The sequence below is a fragment of the Colletes latitarsis genome, chromosome 11 (genome assembly GCF_051014445.1).
Source record: "Colletes latitarsis isolate SP2378_abdomen chromosome 11, iyColLati1, whole genome shotgun sequence".
Taxonomy (NCBI): domain Eukaryota; kingdom Metazoa; phylum Arthropoda; class Insecta; order Hymenoptera; family Colletidae; genus Colletes; species Colletes latitarsis.
The window spans coordinates 20,335,520-20,358,353 of NC_135144.1; the positions used below are offsets into that span (position 1 = coordinate 20,335,520).

The following is a 22,834-nucleotide window of genomic DNA, read 5'->3' on the forward strand; positions in this document are numbered from 1 at the left end:
GATCTTGTAGCACTTCTGTACTGTAGTGTGTTCCTAGTGTTTCTCGTCAAACTGCTGGAATATATTCTACAAGTTGAAATAAGAAAAATGTTATTCTGATATGTATATAATATATATTCTGATGCCACGTCAGAGAACATATCGTTAATAATATGTGTTTAGAATTACTTTGGTATGGCTTGCTTCGATACAGTCAAACTTTTATTTTAAAGTTTCTCCACAAGGAGAAATCAATAGGTGTAAGATCTGACGGTCGCGTGGGCCAAAGAATTAGTCCTCCGCAACTAGTTCACGTTTGGGTATAATTTACAACATATTGCGAATACACAGATCAGATAAACGCGATTGACCTTTTACATTCTGCGATAGATCGTTGTTACCTATTTCGTGTTGCCTTCAACATCTACTTATTTTGTAATAATTCGTTTATAATCGATCTTCGTACAACAGTTTTTCTTATTTTCGCTTATAGAATGTGTTTGCGTAGTTTGATGGGAAAAAGCGGGATCGTCTTATATAGAAAGATAAGGTTCGTTCTTCACGTAGCAATGTTTTATCTTCAATACAGTGAGAGAAAGAATGCTCTTTAAATGTACTGCAAGATGAAAAGTGTTTCGTGACTAAAACAGTTTGGGATATGTTGCATTAGAGTGAAACTTGCCCACGTGTTTTTAGAACTTTACTATCGGTTAATCGGTTAATATAAAATACGATCTTTACCTAATAATGTATACGTGTAACCGGTATTTCAATTAAAATGATCGTTTGTATCGACTCCTTAATCTTTTTAAGGCTACTTTAAGGCGTATTTTTATTCGAGTCAAATTAAATTTTCAAAATGATGACCTTAAGATACAAGCACGTTAAAACGCTTTGTAAGATTTTCAAGTGCTGTTTCAATCGCTTCTAATGAAATGGATGCACGAGACCTAATTATTCTTTCTTGCATGTTCTCCGGGAGTTGTTCACGGTAAACATCATTTTTCAGTTGCCTGCGCAGAAAAACATAGTGGGTTAAGGTCGAGAGAACGAATACAGTCGTTCGTCTACAACACTGACGATTTTCGTCACGAATAAAAATCAAATCCATCTTTTCTTCCTTCGAGTATGGGGTAACTTCGAGGGAGATGGCCATCGTTTTTTAAATCCACCAAGTTTATGTACTTAGTATTTCCTTTATCTCGAGCACCTAGATTGATATCCTTCCTTAAGATTCGCCATTTAAAAAAGAAACGCTTCGACCCTTAACCCCTTGTTAACTGTCTGACTCGTTACAAGTTCTTGATGTCAAGTTTCACAATCATGAGGCTACTCCACTCGTCATCAAGTCTTATATGCTAAAATGTACACGTTTTAACATTCACGAGATATTCGTAAAACAAATCTATTCTGTTTCCTTGCACGAGCAAGTTCAAACAAAATCAAATAGTGTACGTTCGACAAATTATTTGGAATTAAATCGTCGAGGGGTTAAAATCCAAAAAATTACAGGATGGATGTAACAGAGGGAAAGTTTCGAGCGTGGCGCGGGGGTAAAATGGAAAATCGCGAGAAACGAGGAGGTTGTCTTTAGTCAGAAACAAGCAAGTTCCCTTTACGCTCAGCTGTTCTGCGCGCAGACACGTGCGCGCGTGGTTGGCGGGGGCGAATCGGGACGCGTGTGCGTGCGTGCACCTACGCGGCCGAGCGTGCGTCACACGAGCCGCGGTTCCGTGTACGTGTGCCGTCCCGACGCCGCGGCCGCGCGGCTTCGTCGCGCGTGTGCGCCCCCCCTGTCGTACGTGTGGATCCTCTCACACGCGTCGCGGCGCGGGCGTCTGTGTGTGTGGAGACCCAAACGAAGGGAGGCAAGCCAGTAAGCTCAGGCGCGCCGCAGCGGCGAGAGCAGCCATTTTACTCGAATCCCGGCGGAAAACGTCGTTTGCCCTACGTTCGAGTAACCGCGTTTAGACGTCGCCGTATCGTCGCGGCGGTCCTCGAGGCCACGATTCCCCGGATGTTTGGGAATCGTCGCGAGTGCCGCGTTCGCCTGGACTCGGCTCGTTTGCCGATCTATGCGCGCATCGGGAATTCTGGTGACAGGAGAACGTAGTTCCGCTGCGTGCACGTGTGCCACGGGGAGACAAGTGAGAGAACGGGTGAGGAATCGAGAGAGGGAGCCAGAGAGCCGGTCACTCTCTCCTTCTTTGTTCGCCTCCTCTCTTTCTCTCTCTCTATTCGGTGTCGCTTTTATTCTCTCTCTCTTTCTCTCTCTCTCTCTCTCTCTCTCCTCCTATCCTCCCCCCATTCTACCTGTCTCTCTTTTTCTTTACCCGTTTCACTCGGTGACGCGTGCATACCTGTGTGGGTGCTCGAAGTCGCTTCCAGAGACGCGGACGCGCGAGTGCGAACGAACACGAGGGCGAGAAAGAGAGAGAGAAGACGGGAGAGCGTAGCACGAGGTGAGGCCATTCGTTCTGCGCAGGACCGTTTAAATTCGCCGCCTGCTTTGCATACCGCGTTTTCGCCAGTCCTACTCTGCCACCATCCGCCACCCCTTCCATCCCCCCCCCCCCTAACCCCCTCTCCCCCGCCCTCACCTGCCCTCTGACACACACAACACCCCTTTTGCTCCGTACTTCCCGCCGATACCAATGCTTCTCTCGCGACCCGCCCTTCGCGATTTCCCGCGACAACCCCTTCGGCCCATTCGACGAATTTCAGTGTTTCCGATTTCCCTCATCGCGATCGTTATTCTTTTCGCACCTTCGCGCGGTATATTAATTACCGCGCCGCGAGATTAGTCCATCCGTGGCTCTTTCGTTTCGCGTACCTGGCCCGCGTTTCAAATTTTAGCGACAGTTCGATGGTAGTTTCCCAAAACGAGCAGCGTTTCCTGAACTGTTTGTATAAACTTTACAGATAATGAACTTGAGTTATATTTAGACAAATGATAATAATAGAGTAACAACAAACTCGGGGTGCAAGAAATATATAAAGAACGCAAGGAAAATAGCGAGATATGCAGAGTGACCCTGAAAAAGATGGCCTTCCTGTAAGAGGCGGTTCAGGCAGTGAAACGGAGTAAAAATAGTCTCGTAAACGTTCTATGAAAGCACATAATTAATAAATGCTATCGAAGGTACTGCGAAAAGTATGGATGTTTAACGTGGCTGATTGATTAATGAAAAACATAGACACGGTTCAATGTTTATGCTTGAATTAATACTCTTCTTGAGTTCCGCTGAAATGAAACGTCTTCGTTGAATGTTTGAACGTTAGTTTTAACGGAAATAATGACAGATATCGACACCTTTGGCATCATCTGTGATAGCATTTATCTCTTTAATTTGCTTTTTGGACATCGTATTTATAGAACCTTTTGTACTCCATTTCGTCGTCCAAACCGCATCTCTCAAACAGACCATCTTTTTCAGGAACACGATTGTATAAATATCTATCAAAAACTGATTGTTTGCGTAATAAAGTAGACCCAAGCGTATGCTGAAACAAAGAATTCGTTAAAATATTATTGCTTCGACATTCTTAACCGATGTAACAGCAAGAGAAAGGAAAGGAAAACGGAAATCATTCGTCTCAATTTTACAACGATCGAAAATTTATGGCGTTTTGTATGCTCCTTCCAGTTATTTTGCTTGGAGGAACAAAATAAAAGCAAAGGTCGTATAAATAAAAAAAATTCGTTATCAGCGAAGAAGAATAACTTTTGTTTAAATTATGTAGGCTTTCTTTGTTTTATTTTTATGAATTCTCATCAAACACTTAATCGTATTGCACGCAACACAGTTTGGGAAACACTGTTCTAGCCAGACGAAAATTTTTCTGGTGCGATAGGCACGTTGGTGTTAATTACTCTCGTTTCTGCCCAACTCGTGGCCATTCGTCTAGAATGTTTCCATTCTATATTTTCTTTTTATCAATTTCAACTTTATGCTTTTCAGAATTGCCACTCGGCGTCTCCTCGATTTAAAATTCAACCTAGATTTTCGTGCCACGATGGCAAACATTTTCACAATAATTCTAAGGAGAGCTTTTCTCGATAAATACGGCCAAAATAAAACAAAAAGCTTCTAACGTGATTTAACGAGGCGAACCCAAAAGGGATCCGAAAGCAATAAAGCGCGTCTCAGGGACAAACGAGCGCGGTTAATTGCATAAAATTTTGAACTCCGTCGCGAATTCGCCGATTTACTGCGCGGATTGCTAACTATGTATATATTTTGACACGAGTATACGATGCTCAAAATCCCCGTGGTTGTACGGGCAAACGTTAATACTGCCCCGCGTAATGAGCGACTTGGCTCCAACGGGTGCATATTTTCTTTTACGATGCCTAAATATAATCTTAACGATGTCCTTATTACCTAGAGCAGTCCGCTGCTTCGAGAAATCTGAAATTCAGCGATGCCTCGGTTTGCGTTCGTCTCCTCGATCCGTTCCGGTCGCGTTTGCAACTAAAAATTCCATAAACCTCCCCCTCCACCGCTCCTCGAACAATTCTCGTCCGCGAATCTTACTGTATGTTTGCTTGATGGTGATTATTGTTACGTGTGCTCTGTTTATTCCAAACAAGCAGATTTCTTTTTCGCAGCAACTCCGAGCAATTAACGATTTCGGTTTATAATTTTCGCTGCAAAAGGATGATCGCTTGTTTGATAGATTTCGTTCAATGTCTTGTCTTTTGATTGGCGCAAGAATCTCTTAAAGTTCTCCGACCCGTTCGTAAACCTGTCTGATTATATACCGGAGTATCTACTTAAAATTATACCGATTTTGGTTGTTGTAGCATTGTGTTTGCGAATAAATTTATTCAAATGGTTTTATTTGTACAGTGTCTTTTTCAGTTTATTTAACCTATCCGTACCTACCTCGGGGCGCCTGCTTGAACGTTCAACGCGAAACTTTTACCGTTTAGCATCGTTGTGTCTGGCGAACGCGAGCGAGTGGAACTTTTCAACGTGACGCACAATTATGTTCCATCTTGCGTCCGTGTTTGAATATTTAATGCCGGGCACAATGAAGCAAATAACGATTACTATTCCCGTCGCGGTTACATGGAAATATATCGTGCGCAAGAAACCGGATTCTGGATTAATAATCCGTGCTGAAATTAAGTTCGCTTCTAGTTCTTTGCCAAACCGGGGGCCCCCAGAGCCGCTTTCGTCCCACAAACGAATTATCGTTTTATCCGCGTTTTCCCGGCCGATAAATTTTCTAGCCGTTCTTCTTTTTCCCAACGTTCGTCCCGATTAACGATCGAAGTCACGTACGGTCGAGCCGACTGTCGATCGTTCAACGATCGTCACGTGCCAGCCGATTTTCCCATAGAACCCGTAGAACGACTTTCGATCGATGCCAATCAACGATTATTATCCGCGTGCCCGGCGATCTTCGTCGGCATCGAGCCTGGATCTCCTCGGGACCGCGTTAGATCGTGCTACCTCGCGAACCTGCGATTATCTCGAGCGGTCTCGATCGTGCTACGAAAAAACTTCCTTTCTGAATTCACCGTTACTCGTTGACAACGACGTACTATTTAATCTTCGTTTTAATTTTTATTTACGTTTAAATAATAATTTCATTCTCGCATAAAAATGCAAAACAAAACTGAAGTTGATTCTAAACACAATTATACTCCCTTCAATTCCGACCCACGAGTACGCCACCGAGCAGTTGATATTTAAACTAGAATTTCCTCGCGTCTTTAATCTCCTTGTAGTTGACAAAGCAGCCCAGTCTACTTTTCCCTTTAATTGTCCTAGGAGCTCCACGAGGCACTTTCTTCTTTTTTCTAGTGCCTCGCAGTGACATTTGCGTGTGGCCGAACGGGGGTACGTTCGGATCGACACGCTAGACGACAATTAACTCGACAAACCGTGCAACCGCCATCCTCTCGCTCCGCAGTCGTTGTATCGGGTCCCTTCTTTGCAGCCAAAGAGGGTGTAAACCCGTCATTATCCTGATTATTCTTCCATGACGGCTAATCACAACCTGTCACTCGTGTCATTGTTTCACTATGGATTATTATTTTTATCCTATTTTCGCTTTGCGTCCCCCGATAGTGACGCGCTAGTCCTCTCTGATCAACCCTCTACATATACCGACTGTTCGTTGACAACCATTTAATCGAGCATGGTTGATTACTGCCTCGAACGAAGAAGTTCATCAACGAGCAAGGGAGGGGACTAAAAACTTTGCTTACTATCATCGATCCTTAATAAGCAGTTTGTCATTTGGTTCCGACGAGGTAGAATTCCCCTTTACGTTTTTGGCAAATTTCTATCTTAATTTTTTATCTGGAAATGGTCTCATTGATAGTCTTCCTATATTATACCCTGAATTTTTATTGGAAAGACGAAGCTACGATGTTGTACGATGTAGTACGATCACCCTTCTTCTGGTATTAATTTTCGCCACGTTAACCTGATAATCGTGCATAAATTTTCTACGACGATCATGCGAGAATCGCTTCCAGACCAGGAGAGTACATTTACATTCTTCCCATGCAAAAACGTCGTTACTATGACTTATAACTTCGAGTGCACAGAGTGGACGTGAAAACGGTCCTATTGCAATCAGATTTAACCAAGCACGAGCACGGTTTTTAAAACATTACGTATTGATTACGAATCGTTATAACTTCACGTGTAAAATTATATTTTATTACAAATCATTACCCAATGGTGATTCAATCAAAAAAAGTTACGATCGTCGATACGATGGAAGACTCTGGCGTTCACGTTTGATTGTGCGGTTTTCGTTGGAATGATTTCTGTAAATTTCTAACGAGAGTGACTCTGCGTTTCGAAAGACTAGAAGGTATCGCTGGCCGGGAAGAGGGAAGGCGATAAAACGGCTGCCAGGATGAGCGACGAGTCGCGGCGCGAAACGAAGAAGAAAAAGGGAGGGAGCGAGAGCGGGGGAACAAATGCGACGAGAGGGAAAGAGAGGACGAAATATAAAATAGCGGGCGACGTGTACCGGTTAGACTATATGCTCTAATTTTAGGCGATTGCCTCGCTCCCTCACCCGAGGATTATAATTAGATACAAAAATACCCGACCGCCACCCACCCACCCACCCATCCGACAAGCCGGTATGTCGAGCGAAAGCGCGGGTGCGTTCACGAATCCCAGATCCGAAAGCTCTGCGGAGCGCCATTCGCGTTGTCGTAGTCGTCGTCGCGTTGCTTCTCTTCCCTTTGATCGCCGTCGTCTCGAGAAATGTCCAAGAAAACGGGGAGTGTCGCCCCACTTCATCTTGTCTAGTTAATTATTCAACCGGGAACATTCCCTGACTAATTGTTAAATTTACATGATTGACCAAAATAATTCCTATTCTCTCTTTGATCCTGGTCGGAAATTTTACTTTCTTCGGTGTATGATATTTCGTTCCGTAACTAGAAATTATTATTTTTATCTGATAAACGAGAAGGGTACACAGATGTCGTCATTCGGAACGTTTATTTACATAAGAATTTCGATCTCGACGATCGTATTTGCAAGCAAGAACGGGTGCGATTTTGTAATTGAAATACATGTTTAACAGTGAATATATGCATTCGGTGCGTAGAATATGTGACAAACAGTGTGACATATTGTATTCTGTCGTGATCAAATATTGACATTCGCTTTTATTTTGTATTCGTGCTGTCGAATGTTAAATACTCCTGGAACTCGTGATCGATGATACCTCGAATACTCAATATATTATTTTATATTCCGTATGCGATTAGAAACTGAAAATGAAGAACGCTAAATAAATTTAAACTGTAAATAAATTTGAATACTTGATACATTTCTAGAGAAATTTTCAAATACTTTCTGAACTACATTTTGCCCATTCCTGATTGCAACTGCACGATAACTAGATAAAGAATAAAAATATCGAACTTAATTTAAATTCGGATTTCTGAAACCTCTTAAAAAATTAGAACAGATGCGAGTATCGTAATGAAAAAGTTAGAAATCCATCGTCGCGATTGCCCTCCGGATATATTTTTAAAGGTCTTTGAACTGTAATAGCGAGCCTCGAACCGAGGAAACGCAACATTCGTAGAAACCATGAATTGTTTGGCGAAATTGATGCTTAGTTTCTGAGAAACCATGGAGTATCCAACGGTTTCCTCGTCCTAATACTTATTCACGAGGTGGATAAATAATTAATTAACATGACTAGAAAGGATTCAAAGAATGTGGCAGCTGTTGTCGGGGAACGCTACGTTTACTCACCCCTCGTAGAAGAGTCTAGTCTAATATAAGACAGCGGGGCTTGTTTAGGAAAGCAGAGGGGGTAACCATCCCTAATGCAGGGGAGATAATTATTATACGAACCAATCGATACTTCGATGAACGACTCGGTTCTTCGCCGAATGGAAGAAATACGTTCTTCCATCGAACTAACTGCATTCTCAGGTAGAAACTTTATTTTCTTTCTTTCTTTTCGCAAATAACATTTTTTACATGTGAAAATAAAATTACGGTATATCGGTAGAAAATAAAATTATTTTCTTTTCGTACGCAGCTCTATTATTTTTACTAGACAACGTTCTTCTTGCAAAAAAAAACTTCAATCTACAGAAAACGTTCAAGCATGTATCAAATTTATTTAAGTAAAATTAATCCGTTACAAAACTTGATTCTAATCGAACGACTCAAACTTGCGTTATTGATTAGTCTTTCCTAAATGGAGCATCGGTATCGAGATAACCTTTTCCTACCAGCAGAATAGCGTCGGGATAAAAAATAAATGAAATTGAAATTAAAACGATTAGAAGAAGTCTTGACACGGTAATGGAGTGTAGTAGCTGGTCAATCAATACGGAAAGCAAGGTCGATGGAAAAGCACCACAGTTTAGAGCGTTTCTCGGCGAAACCTGCAAATTCATAAATACGCATTTGCAATCTTCTGCTCGTTGTCGGCGTAGCCCGGCGAAACTATTAATAATGCCGATAATTACCAATTATTTTTAAATGCCAAGAGTCCAGAGTTAATTTTGGTACGTGAGCTCATGCCCTCCCACGCTGGGCGTCCTGCGTGCATGCACAATGCTTAAATATGCGCCGTGTCGCTCGATGTCGGGGATATTATTTAAATATTACTTTATATATAATTTACCGTACGCATATAGCACGGCATAATTTGATTTTAAGCCAAGTGTTTCATTACGACTTACTTACGCTTCGCACGTTTCTAACGTCTTTATCTTTTACGCTGTACAGGACGTCTCGAGGAAACTTTACGCGTACAGCGTGAAGTTACACGATAGAAACGCTGTTCGTTGGACAGTTTCACAATATATAGCTTTCAAGTTTAATCAAGTTTGAATCATAAAGCCTCTGTGATGACCTTAAGAATATGGCGCGATCGCGAGCGGGCGCCATTGAATGTTCTTCAAAGGTAAATGGAATTTTTAATGCGAAGAATATAACGTCTTCGTATCGTATGTACGTTAGGTTAGTTTCGTTACAATACCAAGTTGGCCGGTCCCACAGCCCTGGTTGATTGCCGGTTAAAAAATCGCCGGAGTGTGACAGGGCCGTTTCTCTCTGACGGGCGCACACGCGTACCGGTGACACACGAGAACGAAGAAGCAAAAGTAGGTGCAAGGGGAGGCGGTCGGAGGAGTAGGAGGAGTACACTGAGGAATCATGGTCTCTAATTTTTACGGTGTACCCACATGCGCGTCCCGTGTCCCTATATTTACAAGTACAAGTAGCCGGTCATTAAATCCGATAATTAATCACAATCGTCTCTATTAACGGGGAAGGCTTAATTGCTGTTATCCACGCCGCGCTCCGCTAAGAAAGGGGGTGCCAGAGGAGAAGGGGAAGACGGAGGTGGGACCAGCCCAGGATGTGACCGAAGAATGGGCCCGTCGATCGTCTACCCGTCTCTTCTTTTCTTCGCGGCTGCCAGTTGTCTTTCGCTGTCTCGTCGTGCGAAACGACAATATTTTTACCGTTCAGAATCCATCGCCCTGAATTATTTACTGTTTCGAGCTTCTCCGGATTTTAAGATGTCTTTCGTTTTTCATCGTTATTCCCCATCCCGGCTGAATACAATTTCAAGTCGATGTAACGTCAAAATCGAAGAGAATAAAACGGAGCAAAGCCGATGCTTTCCACAGGCTAGCTCGAGAGTCAATTTTATCCATTTTATACTTGATCGGAAGGAGAGGTCAACGATTCGGTTTATTAGAGAGAAAACATAGCTCTTGCTAACAGAAAAACAAGGTTAAGTGAAAAGTTTGATATAGTATGTAGTGCTGGGAATCAATGTTGACACTAGAACCAAGATTTTGGCATGAATACGACTTATACTCCATTCGTCTCTGTACCGTTAATAGGGTAGGCGAGTTCTGAGACTATTCGAATATTTTAAAAGCAATCAATGAAATAGATAACTAACTAAATATTTTTTAAAATATTTCTGCTGTATGATTTTCCATTCCAAGAATTCTATCCGTGCCTGGATATACAATAAACGCGAACATCGTACCCGTTTTAATATCTCAGTGTTATACGGGTTCGTAACTTATATGCCGAAGAACTGGGATGAAAACGAAGCTCGAGAAGAAGCGGCGAACTTATCATCTACCTTATACATATTCGAATAGTCGTGCTCGAGTATCCAAATGCGGAGGAATTCTTAATTCAGAAATTCTGCCTGATTATTCGACGTAGAAACTAAATAGCAGTTCGTTAATAACTTTGATTTCATAGATGGTCCAAGGAATCGTTATCGAAAGCGATCGATCGCGTGTTGTTTTCGTTGTGAATTAACCTACATAAAAGCTGGTTCCGTGGTATCGGTGATATTCGATACGCGCAATAACGCAGAAAATATAATGGTAGGACACAAAAGCTCTATTGTGGTACTCTTTAACGCACGAAAGATACGCTACGTGTTTACGTCCACGTAACTCTCACGAGGTAACGTCGAAGTTCCACGATGCCAAAAGAATATGGCTGCACAAGCCAGCGTATATATCCGCGCGCGCGCTTGTACGTGTTCTCGAAGGCGCTGGTAGGACTGGCACAAACACCCGACCAGCAACCGCACACCGACGACAATGCCTCGTGCACGACCATCTACTTACTTTAGTGGTCAGCGCGGAAGAAAAGAATTAGCTAGACGGGGGCGCGTCTCATCTAGGTCACCCACACAACCGCCGCCGCTGGGCCGATACTTACGTATCACACACACGCGGTACACATACTCGAGGAGCCTCATTACGGTGCCACGGTGGCGAGGGGTTGTGCAGCAAAAGAGGCGAGCGTTAATTAAGAACAGACTCGCCACCCTCTAAGTAAGGAGCACTGACCAACCCTCTCCCTTCTTCCTCCGCAGCGACCAGCTTACTTCCTTTCTTCGACTCCCTGCACTTCACCGCTCCTTCATGGTCGCCACTACCCGTGGCCTCGCATCCTTTCCAGCTTCGTTCTGAAAGAGGAAAAGGCGAAGATCGCGCACGAAGACGGAAAATTAAGGAAATAGCGAGGATAAGAAGAAAATAAAAGAAATACAACGCGCGAGAAACGAATCGAATGTGCACCCGCGTCGATACGTATCTTATTAAGGCACGTACATTTTGCCTTGCGTAAATAAACAATAATTTTAACGATACCAAGGTAGCACTAGCGACAATAACGAATACATAAACGCTTGGAGAAAGAAAATATCACCCCGGGAAGATCAATACGAGAGCAACGCGAGGACAATTAAATTTCACATTTTTCTGTTTTGTAGAAAAAAAATTCAATAGATACTCCTTAAAGTGTTTTTCGCGACCGTGAGGTTTTTATGGCGTGGTTGATTCGTTCTGTAACAAAGTGGAAGATTCCGAGTGTCGTAGTTTCGCAAGCTTTGAAATCGCTGTGAAATATAGTGGGACGATGATCAGCCGATCTCGCCGTGACGACACGAAGGCACACATGTTGCGAGTGTCGCACAATGGCAGTTCCTCTTAGGCCAAAAAAAAAGTCACCCAACTGTTCATCCCCTTCTGAGCGTTATAAGCTGCCCCGACTAGGGGTGAACCGTGCCCGATTGTTTCCAACAGGTTTGCCAGCTTTTGTTTCAGTCCGTTCTCATGCGCGCCGGAACTGGTCATTGCTCGTACCCTAAAAACGGTTGAACAATGACCTTCATGGCCGTTACATTGCATTGCAATAAAGACCCCTATTTCCCAGAGTGCTCGAAGAGTAATCTCGATAGGTTGGGAATTCATTCCACGGCTTTAAACGCTATAAACCGACCGATGGTGTTTAATCGTAGACTTCGCACATTTCACGCTTTCCCCGATCACTGTTGAAATTTAAATGAGAGACAGATAAATCAGTATTCTGCAAATGCGATTGAAATGCCAATAGACTACCGTTCTCATTTATTTTCATTAGCCTTTGTTTCGCACCGCCAACCCGTTTCCGTTACATACATTAATTTTGTCTCGCGTCGCATTAAAATTTTCCAACGCGTTATGAGATTCTAACGGTTAACCTATTTATGTATTTTCTATTATCTTACCACAGTGATATATTTAAAAATGTAACAGAGTATATCTTCCTTGCGACATTTTATTTCCATTAGAATCAGAGATCTTCCAATATTGATAATAATAAAATGAATTAAATATAATCCACGTTGCACGATTAAACGTATCGGTTCCCTTGCAGCGCTAAGTTGGACATTTAAGGAAACTTGATTACACGTATCGCCACGATGTTTTGTGGCCGCATAAATTTATTGAAAAAAATGTGATAGATCGTGTTTCTATTTGTAACTGACGATGAAAAATGGATCGATTTAATAACGTGGATGGAAAAAGCTCGTGGAGTAACGAAGCGAACCATCGTTAAATTTCTCGGATATAAGTTAAGAAATTGATTCGTAAAAGGCGCAACGAAATGTCAGCTTTTGCAAATATTGCAGATCAGATTGGATTCAGAATGCAAAATGCCAACTAGGAAAGAAACGAACGAGCCTTTTGATCGTCCCAATAGATGCCCTTTAAGACCGTGCTCTGATGCTCCGCGCAATTTCCGCATTTATTTACCCGAAAGAAGAACGTAATGAGGCGGAAGGTTCTCTGTTGACAAAATGGAAAGTCGAATGGTGGAAGTATTTATGTGCATGGAAATCGACTGAAATGACGTTAACTGCTTACTCATAATCGTGTAGACTTACGCGATGTGCACACGTCATGGCCGTTACGATAAAACAGTCGTTCATATGCATTGTATCAGAATTATGCATAGCGAGGAATAACTGATTTCGTGATTTTTGTGTTCAGAGCGAAACGTCTTCTTGGCGAATACCAGTCTCTAGCGTAGCTCCATTAAATTTACGGTATACCTTAAACGGCAACAGAAATATAATATTCAATCAATATTTACGTTTGGGAAAGGAAAACGAAACCCTCTGTTTATGTTCGTTACAAACAGACCTTAACGTCGAGATATTTCCATTACTTTCGAGAACAATATTCACTTTGGAAATTTAAGAAAATCAACTTAATAATTAGAAAAGCAGAGTGTTACGTTGATCACACGATTTTATTTTCAACGAGAGGTAGAGATATTCCGCGCGTCTGTTAAAAAATGTTTACGAAATGATTTTGCATTTCGTGGGATTAAGCGGGCAACGGGAGTCGGTAAAAATCGAGCGTCGATGTAAATCCGTGTAATAAAGCTTCCGCGTGATAAGTTTGAAAAGCATCGAGCGTCCAAGACGCGAGCAGATGAATCCGCAAATTAAACAAACACCATATTGACACGCTGATCCTTCGCCATAGATGCATCTTCGGCCAAAGCCTGTCGCGAGGGTGAGAAAGGAGAAACGATCGCCGCATCCCCCCTGCCCCCTCGCCAAGAGACCCCGTCGTTCAGGAGGATAAGAAAGAAAGGCGAGGGGGAGGGAAATCAAAGAGTAAAAGGGATGGAACGAGACTTGGCAATCCGAATGAACGAACTACACCGCATACAGGGTCTTAGCAGGACTTAACGAATATTGCCGTCGATATCCAGGAGCCCCTTGTACGACGCTTCTTCTCATCCTGCCATCGAACTTTCTTTTGTCCCTGGTGAGACGCGTTACCGAGCTCCGCTGGTTGATTCGACGACTGACCAAGTTAATTTAACGTGCACGTTAATTTGTTCCCTGGGATTTCGTATTCGAGACGATTCTATTCGCCTGGCGATTCAATATCCCGTCCCCCGAACCCTTTTGCACTTTGCTCGATCTAAAAATTCCCCGGGAACGTTAGACGATTTCCGAGGAAGCACGAGAAACGGTAGATTCTCAATTAATTAATCGACGTTTGGTTTTTTTTTTTTAAATTGTTCTAACCGTCGAGCGCGACAGTAATCCCTTCGAACGTATCGCGTTTTCCTTCTTAATTCGAATTAGTCACGCTCGGAAATTAATCTACCGAGATTATTACCGATGTAATAAATTGTCGAAATTGTATAACGGTAAGAGTAATCGTTGGAAAACAACGAACGCGGTTTCGAGGAGGATTACATCGAATTACACGGAACGGGAGCAATAAAACATCTCGGTTTCGTGTTGAACAGAAACGAAGGCTTTCCAGTTATTTCGTTAGGCCACTGTTTTCTCCTGTACGAGAGAGACGCAGACATAGACAGGTTGGAAAGAGTCGGGGGACAAGGCAGATAAATTAGTGCTAGTAATGAAGACTGAGTCCGGCGTCTGATTAAACAAACACAGGGAAACACAAATAAGTGAGGGAAGCGAGAACGGGGAAGGTGAGCGTTAAAGGGTGAAAGAAGAACTGGGAATCGTAGAAAGAGGGAAACAGAGATAGGGTCTGGGTAAAAGAATCTGCGAGTCTTACGCGAGACTCTGTCTTATTTTGCCCCTAATTAACTAAAAGTAGCGCGGTAACGCAGTGCGTTTTAAGGCATTCTTTGGCCATTCTGTGTTTTCGTCCATCTCTCGCGCCTTTTCTCCTTTATTCTCTTTCTTTTTTAGGCTCTTCTCGTATCCACGTACACCCGGCTTCCTTCCCGAAGACGAGCCCATCGTGGCTTCGTAGAATGCCCGTTGTTTCATTTTCGACGCACGTCCTCAAAATGAAAATGTATGAGCGCGTGTAATACATAGAGAATAGTTTTGACCAGGCCGGTTAGCGGAGCATGAATCTCATCGAGTCACTCAAGGCTGAAGCTCTCGAAATTACGCGGTATGAATTAAAAATAGCGGTCGCTAAATTGTGAAAACAAAATCTCCCCGGATTTATGGGCGTTTCTTGAATTTCCGATCACGAGTTATTAGTCAGGCCATTTGCGAGAAATAATCACTGGGTCGTCGTGTAACGGTTTATAGAATTACTTGTATGTCTTCTCGCTACGTTTCTAGAAACTGTTGCAAGGATACTTTCGAAGCATTTTCTCCTGATGAATTATTACGTTTCTTTTGACTCTTGTCGCAATACCATATTAAATCGCTGGACTAAATGGTAATTTTTATACTTTCAGTAGAGAGTATAAATATTAGTCCAACATTTACGAATGATTTCAATTTTTCTAAAGAAAATCGTACCTAATGTCTTCGTACGATAAACAATTAATAGACGTACACAAATTATATTATTAAAATAGAATATCGTTGTTTACTTTGAAAAGATCGATTTGCAAGCCTACGACGACCAAGCATTTTGTATTCAATTTAATGAGTATTACAAGCTTGCAAAGTTTCCATCCACCTTTAAGAAACACCCTGTGTGTGTATAATAGAACCTCCATTATTCGAAATTCCATTATCCAGAAGCTCTATTATCCGAATATTTCATTATTCGAACGTTCATTATCCGAACAAAGCATATCCTTTCAGAACATCCTTTATCTATCGGAACATTTTCCTCTAGCGGTAAAAACTAATTCTAGTTAGAAAAATTTCATAACGAACTGTCAATCTTCGCGTTCGCGTATCATAATGGCAACAAGATTAAAACACGCGATTATTCGTAGCTTGGTATGTATTGAGAATATATTAAAATTAACAAGGATATGTATCTAGCATTGCAAAAGTTACGATTAAAAAATCTTCCATGTAATCATGAAATTAGAAAATGAGCTTGCACGATTAGAAATTTCAACTAGTAAAAACGAGAAGATTTGACACATTCTAAACTAATACCGAGAAAGTTCTGCTACAATGCTCCCCGATTTCTTATTTATGCTACTTTATCTAGGTCATGGAGTGTTCGACGTCAGACAATCGAGTCGTCTATTATTCGAAAATTCTCGTATTCGAATAGTCATGTATCTCTATTAGTTTGAATAATAGATAGTTCCAGTATATTTATGAACAATACGATTCCATCTACTAAAGGACGCCTGCGTTTGCTAGGAGGGAGATCGCTGTGAATCAGTATCTATCAATATCATTCGGTTGCAAAAATACCGAAAATTTCTATAGCAACGGACGAAACGTACAGGTCGTCTGTAACATTCGAGCGTAAAATTATCGCTGTGGTAAAAATTCTTTCGTCTTAATGCAGAGAAACGTTTCAAAAAGAACAAGCACTGGACGAAAATAAATGCATAATGTGAGGTCAAACATTTAGAAATAGAGTTACGCGTTTAAAATTGCTCAGTCGTCGAGTTAAAACGTTGAAATCGATTAAATACATATTTAAAACATTTCTAGAAAAATAATCGTAACTAAATATACCATATAAAATACTTGTTTTACATTGAATCAGGTGAGTGTTATAGGGAATCTACAACGATACCACTGCGAATAAAAATAACAGCTGGTCGAAAAGGTTATACAGAGTTCTACGATCCACTAAAATATTGCACAAACTATAGTGATCGTGATTCAAATGTTAAAGAACAAAGTACAAAAAAGTAATTCCAAAATTATAAACGGTTCAAACGCGAAACGAATCTTTTCGCAAAGACGTCGTAGCAAAAGTAGAAAAAGCCAAGAATAATTTTCAGTTATACTTCGTGTACGCGACTGCCGCGAATCGTTTAACTTAGAAATTAATCGCGACATTAACGATCGAGCGCTATTTTCGATCGACGCAGGGCGAAGTTAAGAAAAGAAAAGGAGGCGCCAGGTGGTCGTTCCACGTTGTTCAACGACGTTCGACGGTGGTATCGCGGTGGCTACGAGTCAATTTATTTATAATCTTTGTTTTTTTAACTGCCCCGACGGGGAAGAATTAGCGTTGCGCGGATACTGCGCAGTCGGGCCCCGATCCAGGACGGCGTAGACGGCGTTAGGCGAAAAAATAAGCCCGACGGTAATAATTATTATCGAGCCGGCCAGATCGTGGCACGGCTGAAAATGGTGGGGAGGGTGATACGGATCCATGACGGTGGTTTAGCCCGGCAAGGACGTTCAAGTTTAAACGAAAATAAAAATTTCCTCGCCGATACTAATTATAGAATACGCTCATCGAGCAACCGCTGCTTGAATTACCGATACGCGTACGCCGGGGAATCATACCGGGTGTCTGGCGAAACTTCACGCCATTTTGACGGATCTCGCGACCGAGCGTCGACGCGCGAAACCTCGATCGTCGAAAGAACACCCGGTACGCGGTTACGCTTCTTGCCCAATATGTCCGGGGAAATTAATATTGTTTTTATCAACTGGCGCGGAGGTAATTAGATCCCGATGAATGCCTCCTCGCGCGTACAGGATCAAGCCCTCGTGATCGAGGATCTCGTCTCGTTGCCTCGCGACGTGCACCGGGCCACGTTTCTCAAAGTCACGCGTTACTTGTTTGGAAGCTTCGCGGCACTTTGTGCTTTGCAACTCTTGCCCATTTTAAAAAATAGTGCATCTTAATTCTTTTTTTAAAGCGTAAATCTTTTCCGTCGTAATATGGTATCTACTATTGATCGCTGTAACGATCCACAGAATAGTTAATCTTCTTGTACGATTTCTTCTGTCACTAGTTTATGGATTGCTCTTTCATACATGTTCTTTGCAGGAAATTGAGCAATATTTATCTTGGAATGATCTAGCTCGTATTGATTGAAATTAGAGGTATTTAGCTACTAAAAACATTCGAAGAGTAGTCTCTGCGCCTTCATTAAAAAGATATTAAAAGTTTTGTGCAAGAAGTCATTTGTACTGCATGCCAAGCTGAGAAATACCGTAGCGTCTGAGCGTGCCTTTTACCGTTTATTAATTATCGTGAAACATCGATTTAATTAATATTTTAAAAAATTATTCTGAAAATGCGGCGTATGAAAGATCAAGTGCACGGAGAGAAGGGTTAGGAACCACTAAGGTCTAAGGATTAATCGATAGATCGACAAATTTGCGCAATTGGCGGTACGAACGTACATTGTAACGAGGGAACGTAATTTTTGTTTGTTTCAGATTTACGCCTAGAATGTGACGTCAGCAGAAACACGGAGGACGAAGGTAGAGCTGGTTCCAGAACGGTGAGTCAGTAATTAATCAACAACGCCGTTCTCCGTCCCGACGGTAATTATTTGACCTGACAATCGAAGTAATTACCGATCGTAGCGACACACCTATCCGTATACACGGCGACTTATCTTTCACCGTGGATCGGCGTAGGCCGGGTCGCGCTATTAAACCGTTCGCGTACGTATCACTTGGCAATCAATGCAGTTTCGTATCGCAAGCGGCCGGATAACAATGTTGCATGCCTGTTCGTCGTGCGGAAGATCAATCCAGCATATAAATGATTACGTTAATAACGTCGAGATAAAGCATTCCATGAATATAAATACGCGGGTCTATATTCCGGGGATCGTTTCAGATTTCAGTCAAGTGACGTTATTAGGGAATTCAAAATGGCCTCGATAACGTTTCGCCGGTCGGCGAGTAGTTGTCGACGGAGTTAAAAGGGGCGCGTTTACGAAATTGGGTCGGTTATTCTGAAAATCCTTGAATCCAAATCTCGTAATTTTCGATTACCCTGTTATCGTCTAATTTGACTTTCAACTTCCTAAAGGATACTGGTCTAATTATAATTTCTCTTCTATATACTCGATGCCTGTTTTACATGCAATTTTCAATTGCTTTATGGGACGATTAGACAAGATTATTTCTTTCCAGTGGAGCAGTTCTTTTCTATACCAACAGTAAGATTCCAGTGGAGTAGTTCTTTTTTATGCCAACGTTAGGACTCGAGGTAACTAGAAACTCGTTTCTGTATTAACATTTAGACTCTAGCAGAGCATCAAACTTTCGCGATGGTAAATGCTCAGCGTGAAAGTCTCGCCGATCTCAAATTTTCCCAAGATTCGTAGAAATCGAACTTTGTCTAAACCCGTCCGTCACAATAAACTCTGAATAGACAAATATTTTAAAAAGGTGCTAATATTTAAATAGAAGTATTAAAAAAATTTCAATATAGTCAGAGAACATGCAAGGATCAACGGAACGGGGGGATCAACGCGAACGATCTTTTTCGAAACGATCGATACGGAATCGTAATACGGATCAAACGAGGGTCCGCGCGAAAAGAAAAGGACCCCACGGTCTGTGGTTGGGAGAGAAACACGCGCATCGAAGGAGACCCCTCCCGCGCGTTCTAGCCTGGAGCGACGCGGAATCACTCAGAGCAGCGCCGGCCGTTACTTCATTTTTGCGGAGCGTTTACAACGTCCTGTCCACTCGCGTGGCATCGTTGCTGGCATTTCGATGCATAATAAACGAGCGGTTAGCCCTGCGCCGTGGCTCACACCTCTGGCCCCTTCTTTTCTACGAGTAAAAGGGATACGTGCTCCCTCCACCCTCTTTTCCTCACGGCCACCTCCGTTCCTTTTCCTCTTTCCGCCTTAACGTGCAGTCCGTAAGCAGGCTGCGCTGTCTCTCTTTTGTAAACTTTCTTCTACGAGCCGCGTATAACGAGATACGAGACAGAGACGGGGCTATCGTCGGTCGAACCGGCGAGAACGAGCGACTCTAACGAAAGGAAATCCGATTTGCACGCTGCGCCGATCCTCTCCCGCCCATTTTCAAACGTACGTCCGATCGCCGCTCTATATAGACACTTCGGATGATACGGTAGACCCGATAGAGATATGATGGAAATTCGTTCGCCGCTTGTTACGCTTCTGACGTTGCCGTTTCTTTTGCTGGAATCCTGCTTAACGCGTCACACCGTACCTCCCCACGGCCTTATCGATACATTCGTTTAAATTCTTAGCCTCAGTTTCAATTATTATTGTAATAAATTACGAAAATAGATGCTTCAAGGGTTGGAAAATTTTCACTATCAAGTTGACGACAGACGTTACAACGAAGCGACTAATCTTACCTTTACGCGTGCCAGGAGACGTTTCATAGTAATGATCATAAATGAAAGTACGATTGAAATTCAATTTTTGCGTATTTTATTAGCGTTTGCAAAACGAAACGTACGCAAACTACCGATCGATAATCGATGCCACCTGCAGGACGCGTGTGAAAAAAGTGGGACTGACGCGTATCGGAACGATTATTTGCACCGCGCGACGATAATGGATACGGAAAGGCGGTTTGAATCCGGCTGAATGGGCGTATGAATGGTCGCCGTTTAGCGTAATTATTGGCGTATTGTCTACGGCACAATGCCGGGCGCGAAATTGGCATGCAAAAATCGGATGCGATCCTATTGTCCGATCCATGGCTGCGTGGCGGCCTCCCCGGGCTCTCCAGTTTTCGAATATTTCGCCGTCAATGCCGCCGATTCGTTCGCCAATCGAATTTGGCTCGAACGGCTTCGAAAGGAATTCGCGTTTCGCGAATTACGTGATTTTCGAACTTTTTTTCGAATACGCTTCGCGCGCTAGGCTGCGTTTCAATGACCCATTTCCATGGAAATGCGCCGCCATTCTTGCCCGTTACGTTCTTAGGCGAGCTCTTTTTCGCGATCTGCAAGGAAAATTTACTTTCCTAGACATTCGCGAACCACAAATCGCGTCTTTAACTTTATTCGTGGACGTTATTCGACTCTTATAATTATTAATTTTAATCTTTGGGGTCGGAATGGGTATAGCAGGACCTTCTCGAATGTTTTCGTCCTACTTTTCGTGGAAGTTTGAGCAGCGGGAAGCGATCTTTGACGACGAATGGCGTCGACGTCACCGCCGCCGCCTCAAGGTGACAGTTCACCGACGATAATTCGGAGTTTATCTTACGTACACAATTCCATCGGGGGGATTCCAGGTCTCCCAAACACGAAATCTAGATTCGTGGAGGCCGGAGAAGCTGACCCGAGAATTTGGCTGGTTATTAGGCAGGGGACGCCGGCGCGGCTCTAACTCCTCCGAACAGAGCAACCGCGAACTTTTTGTGTGGCCAGATTGACGGCCATTATGCCCCGAAATTGGGCCTTAATTGTGCCAGCGGTAATGAGCCGGGTTGCTCTAATGCAACGGCACTAACCACCACACATAGTGTCTTGAGACGCCGCTTCGGTGTCTTTACCTAACGGGTGTCCCGTGGATACCTGTCAAAGTTCCATACTTGTTTTTCTACAAACTACCTTTCGTCGGAAGTATCTAGCGTAGAATCGTCTTCTCGTATTTCTTTTAATCTGTATCAATATCGATTAATTTTCATTTTAAGGTTTCAAATTAATGGATTAAGAACTTATCTGGTCTAGTTAGAAAGAACAGTGGCGATAATTAAATGAGGAACAGTCACGGTTTACTCTTGTGTTTTTATTTTTATCGAACAATTCAGAGTAGAGTTTGTTAAATTTTTTATGGCATGCATGGTCTTCGTCGAATACAAAGAATCTTTAAGCCTTTTCCAGAATATTGTTGTAACATTTTAAAAGCATAATTTGAATATTCTAGCTTTGAGAAATTGTGATTAATACGTAACATAGATTTTTCATTTAAACAGTAACCCTTGTCTAAGTGGTTGATACTAGCGGGGGCAGATCGCGTAGTAGCTTCGTTGAGACCACCCGGTATCGAATAGAGCGGTAGGGAATACTACTATGTGGCGACGTAGCATTATTTAATTGCTGTTCCGTTGTTTTTTCGTCGCCGGATAATTTGTGTACCTGCCGGCGATCTCTTAGTTCCTTCTATTTCCCCTACTCTGGCTGGCATGGCGTGGCTCTGTTCCGATCCCTCTGTAGCCCTTTTCATTCCGCTGTTAAGCCTCGGTCGGTTAGGGTGTCTCGCTTCCTCCGATCTATAGCGTCGATGTATAGGTTTTCTCGTTTAAAGAAGTCGGCACGTAGGGAAGCAAAAGAGCAAACTAGCGAGAGAAAGGACGAGAAGGACGGGACGACCGGTCGGTCTACTCCTAATTGCGCGTAATTACCTATGGAGGCCAATTAGCTCGGATTGGCTAGATGGATGATCCGCGACTAGCCCGAGGACTCCAACTCCGCCAGGACCTCGTGCCTCCTTGCCTTGGGTAAACGCACGCGAAAGCGGCCAACAGTTGTCCTCGTTTCCAGGATCCTTCGTCCTTTTTCCCTTCGTTCCCGTGCACGCAAAATGACAAAAACAATTTTTACGAACGACCGTATATTACACACAAACAACTTAGTATTGAAGCGTACGTCGAAAATGTCAGGATTTTTCGACGAAAAAAAAGAAATTTCAAATCGTTCTGAAAAAATTATTTTTGGTTGAAGAGGTCAGTTACAGTCATTTTTGGTGAATACACATACCCTCGAAATCCTACCCACTTTCGGAAAAAAATTCGGGTAGATGTTGAAACTTTTCGGCGAAAAAAAAATTTTTCAAATCGTTCTAAAAAAATTATTTTCGATTGCAGGGATCGATTACAATCATTTTTTGTCATTACATATACCCCCGAAATCCTACTCAGTTTCGAGAAAAAAATTCCTTACCGAGAATAT

General features: G+C 42.6%; 1 protein-coding gene across 1 annotated transcript in view; it reads left to right on the forward strand.

Annotated features, from left to right (window-relative positions):
* Positions 1-1,883: 1,883 nt before the first annotated feature.
* Zfh2 (Zn finger homeodomain 2) overlaps positions 1,884-22,834 on the forward strand; it is a 368,628-nt gene continuing 347,677 nt past the window's right edge. The window contains exons 1-2 of the mRNA XM_076777785.1: positions 1,884-2,138; positions 18,370-18,434. The gene's annotated coding sequence lies outside the window, so the exon portion shown is untranslated. The remainder of the gene's footprint in view (positions 2,139-18,369; positions 18,435-22,834) is intronic.